This window comes from Frankliniella occidentalis, unplaced genomic scaffold (genome assembly GCF_000697945.3).
Source record: "Frankliniella occidentalis isolate FOCC.00 unplaced genomic scaffold, Focc_3.1 Scaffold39, whole genome shotgun sequence".
Classification (NCBI taxonomy): Eukaryota; Metazoa; Arthropoda; class Insecta; order Thysanoptera; family Thripidae; genus Frankliniella; species Frankliniella occidentalis.
The window spans coordinates 1,334,040-1,338,917 of record NW_026267169.1 but is presented as its reverse complement, the minus strand read 5'-3'; positions in this window follow the sequence as shown (position 1 = coordinate 1,338,917).

Here is a 4,878-nt window from a genome sequence, read left to right as displayed (position 1 = left end):
CTCACTCACTCACTCACTCACTCTAGCTCTCCTCCATCTCTCCAAACTCACTCCTCTCTGGCTTCGCTGTTATCCTTACCGCTCGCGAAATTCCCAATTTCCTCCTTTTCTTTTTAAATTACTCTCGGCGCGTTCGGCTCGCTCTCGCTCGTTTCATTTTGTCCGTGAGTGAAACATGGTTTTAGTGGAAAGAGCATCAACAACTTTGGCAGGCATTGCACCTCCGCCTCCGGTGTACTGGGTGTTCCTTTGCACGCGCCGATGTTATTGAGGTTTGCCTAACCCTAGCCCCTCTGTGCCCAGGCGAACATGCCAACACTGACATATGTGAAGAATCATACTCGATACGCCTCTTTGTTGAATTTTTCTTTGTGGGTCTAGGGGCGCGAGTACTACTCGCGACAAGAAAGAAGGAATACCAGCTTAGTCTTAAACTGTACACGCCACAAACAGCCATTGCCAGTGCAAAGTTAAAACGCACAGGGAAGGAAAGGGGTTGGAGGGGGAGGTGGCAGACGAATAAGCTCTTTCCCTCCGCTACTGTGATCAAAACAAGAAGTAAAGACTTATGCGCGCCTGTAGGTCTTAGCTAAGGCTGTTCAATAAGAGGAGAGAGAGAGGAGGAGAGAGTGAGAGAGGGGCTGCTGTTATCCATTAGAGTGAATTCCTACCGCAAACAGACCCCGCGACCTTTCAGCTGCGGCTTTTAGGTCCGGCTTACCCGAGGAGCCAGGGGTATCGAAGTCGAAATCGAGTTCCCTGCATGGGCCATTTGGATGCCTGGAAGAGGACCACCATCAATATTGCATCCGGAAACCGCTGGCTGCGGCGAAGGGGTAGCGAGCGGAGCGGGGGTTTCGGGGGCGAAGCGGCGGAGCAGGGCGGGGCGCTGCGGCAGTCCATTGTAGCGTCTCTAATGCAGCGGCTAATCCCACAAGGGGCCAACCGATACAGAGCCGCACATTCTACGAAATAGCAGGTCGCGATTTTGGTCCACAAAATAAGCGCATAACCCGTCAAATTCTTTACAGAACCTGAATTTAGCAAGGACTCTCAGAAGAGAGCCAGCAGCGGAAGCAGACCACCAGAAAATGGGGCAATTTTGGCGAAAGAAGAATAGGGGCGACTTTGTATGCAGCATTTATTGGGACACGTAAAGTTACACCTCAGCTGGTACAAATTACCCTAAAAATAATAATATAACTAATTTTTCGCAAGAAAATCCTCTGCAATATTTTAGAGCGTACCAGGCTGGGCACAAGTGTTGCGGGCGAGGTTGCGAGTTTGCCTACGGGTCTTTGGCAGAGTTAATTTCACTTTCGATACAAGAATTGAAACAATATATCCTTCCAGGTGGCGCTCCCACTACTGGAAAGCTAAGGCTTCCTCCTCGGTCCATTAATGGGGTCTGAATCAAAGGTCCGAGAGGTGAACGGGGAAGGGGGGAGGGGAGAGATTTGAATGGAAATCCCGGCGATTAGTGCGGACAAACGCGCTGCAAAGTGCGGCTGCGGCGACCAGAGCCGCTGCTGGCGATGCTGGCCAAGATTATTGTCTGCGGAGCGAAGGAAGGGGAGGGAACCAAGACGATTAAATTCAATTCGGCGGAGGAGCACACACGGGGGGCCTATATTCATTACGTGTCCAAAGTACACGCCCCGCTCACAAGCAGCAGGCAGCCCCGCCCCGCCCCGCCCCGCCCCGCCACGGTCACGCAAGCGCAAGCCCGCAGTAGATGGTCCTGCGGGTCGCTAAGATATGATTACCACGCATTCTGTAATGGGAGGAAACCTGAGAGGAGAGGAGGGTGGAGGGCGGGGCAGGGTGGGGGTGGGGTCCAAGGGAGCTCTCTGTGCTGCTGGGCGAAATGACAACGACACGCAGTGCGTAGTTACCGCCTTTACAGCAGCAACAACCACAAATTTTAGAAGGGGAGGGGAAAGCAAGCATATGTTTCGAAAACAAAAAAAAGGAAATAATTTTTCCAACCTAAACTTATTTTTCACTTACTTCTTCAGGCGATAAAAGCTTAAGAAGGGTAGTGTCGAAATTAAACTTTTTAAGGTTATATCACAAATCGATAGTAAGGATACTTATTTCCCGCCCGCAATGAAACTAATCGATGTCTCGGCTCGTTTCGTCCCGCTGCTGCTAACGACGTCTCGGAGTGTCCTAATGACGTTACGCCCCGCGCCACTCTGCGCCACGCCACGCCTGACCATTTCGCGCACCGCCTCAGCCCCGTACCAGCCAACCCTCGGCATACAAACAAGTTGGGCTCGGCTCGGCTCGGCTCGGCTCGGCTCGGCTCGGCTCGACTCGGCTCGACTCGGCTCGACTCGACTTGGCTCGGCGGTCAAAGACGCGTAGTGGAAGGTGGCTGGCTGCTCCTTGGCGGTGCCCCGCGGCCCAGTATTAGTTTTAATTAAGGGCAAAGGGCTTTACATTCAAACAGCCAACTTTTAATCGAAAATACATTCTATTTCTGATTTTAATTAAAGTCTTATGCGTCCCTTTTGGCCTCCTTCTCCTTCACCCCTTTTACTTTATACCCCCTTCCCCCTCTATTCTCACTCTCTCTCTCTCTCTCTATCTTTCCCGTATTCGAGCGTTTATTTCGTCGAGAGAACGGGGGTTGCTTTGTGTAGCGCGCACGGATGAGCCGCGGGAGAGGCGGCGGAGGCCTGCGCCCTGCGCGGCGCTTGAGGTGAGGAGTTACAATTAACTTGTTGATTTGCGTGCAAGAGGCGCCAGGACCTGCGGGCCGCGCCGTGCCGCCCACGCCAGCCCTGATGAACGCGCCTATCTTTGCTCCAAAGTATATGGAGATTAGCACCCTGCAGACAAGCCGCGCCCCGTGCGCCAGCCTGCTCGCCGCGCTCTAGGGAAGGAACTCTTGTTCGAAAACACGTCGTGGCTAAGGTCGACGCTGATTTGTTCATCCAGTATTAAACTGTACAAACGTGCAGACTGGCTGTTTTAGTTTCCCTGCACTCGACATGCACTTTGGGCTGACGAGCCGAGCCGATGAGAGTTGCCCGGAGTTGCCCGTCAATCGGTATTCTCGACAGTGTTGCGAGCTCTTATTGATGTGCTCTCCTGATAAGGGCGGACTGGGTTCGAAATGATAAGACGGCCGCGGCGGACGAGCTGCTGGAGGGTGGTGGGGAGGGGGTGGCGGCCGCGAGCCGGCGCCGCGGCCACGGGCATCCGGGCGCCATCTAGCGGAGGAGACGACGACTTGGGCTGGGCGCGGGGGAGACCGGAGGAGCGAGGGCAAGCTGGCTACCTCAAGTTATGGACAAGATGCTAAAGGAGGGAGCCTGAATGAATATTCACACCTCCAGCCAAGAGGAGAAAGGGGATGAGAGAGAGAGAGAGAGAGAGAGAGAGAGAGAGAGAGAGAGAGAGAGAGAGAGAGCACTAAGCACAGTGGCCTGGTCCTTTGGTTGGAAACACGTCTAGAAGATGGCTGCCCTCCATTATATTCTTGGTCGGTCGTTCCTGCACCTTTGCTTTGCTTAGCTTTGCTCCCCCCCCCCCTACCTCTTTTCCCACCGCCCTCACTCTTTCACTTCTTCCCTCTCCCCTTTCTTTTCTCTTTAATGAATTTTTAAATTGTATCCATCCCATCCTACATTGGAGCCATGACCTGACTGTGTTTATGGACTCTCTCGACATTGCTCTCCGTCTCTATGCCTGTTGGTGCGCCGGCCTGGGTTGAAGACAGGGAAGGGCAAACACGGGGCAGAGAGAGAGGGAGACAGAGAGACGCGGAGAGAAAGAGATGGACAGAGAAAGAGAGGCTCGATCGGGACAGCAATCTGCTCCACCAAAGTACGGCCGAGGTGCGCGCGACAATTTTAAACTGACGCTTCCAATAATGATCCCGGTTTTACCTCTCGGGACGGCGCGGAGCGGCGCGACGCCAGCGCGACGCTCGGACGGCGTAAAATGGGCATCGACGTCTCGTTAAAAAGTAGAAAGTTCTTGTGATGCGTTCGTAAAATATAAAAGTGTGTGAGAGAGAGAAAACGGTAGAGAGCAGATGGGCTTGGGCTGGAAAGGGGCAGGAGTCAGAGTAATAGAGGGGGTGAAAGGGAGAGAGACAGAAAACAGGCGAGGAAAGAGAGAGGAGTCACTAACGCGCCTCGTCAAACCCTTGACTAAATGTCTACTTTCCCCCTCCAAAATCCCCTCTGCATAAAATGTCGAGCTCACACAGCCCGACATTCAGACAAACGCACACCCACGACGAGAGCGCGTGCGCGCGCGAACACACACACACACACACACACACACACACACACACACACACACACACACACACACACACCAATCACCGCCATAACGAAACGATTTCTAAATCTCACCCCGACTATGCCGCCAACGCCCTTGTAAATCTGCGAAACCGGCATATCAAAATTTTACAGTGTCGTCCTTGCCGTCTTATCGTGATTATCATTGTTACGGCCGGAGCTGGTTTACCGCGGGCCGTTCCAAGCACCTGCCGCTACACCCCTGCGCCCCGCCCCGACACCCCGCGCCACACCTCACCACGCCCAGCTAGGATGGCTGCGCCCCTGCTACACGTCCACGACGACCTGCTCGTGCCAAGGCAAAAGGGATGCAGAGAAGAGCGACCGTTCCGTTCCGCGCCGGGCAGACTTGGCGATCTAAAAGGGAATCGACCAACCATATGGGAAATCTAGAACGCAGACGAAAGGGCAGAGCTCCGCGGAAGGCGGCAACCCATCCGTCGCGGGGTGCAGGATGGGCTGCCTATCCACACGGCGCTCCAGGACGGGCCAGGACGGTCAGAGGAGGTGGGAGTTCCACCCCGCTTCAAGCTCAAGAGACAGAGAGGGTGGAGCCATG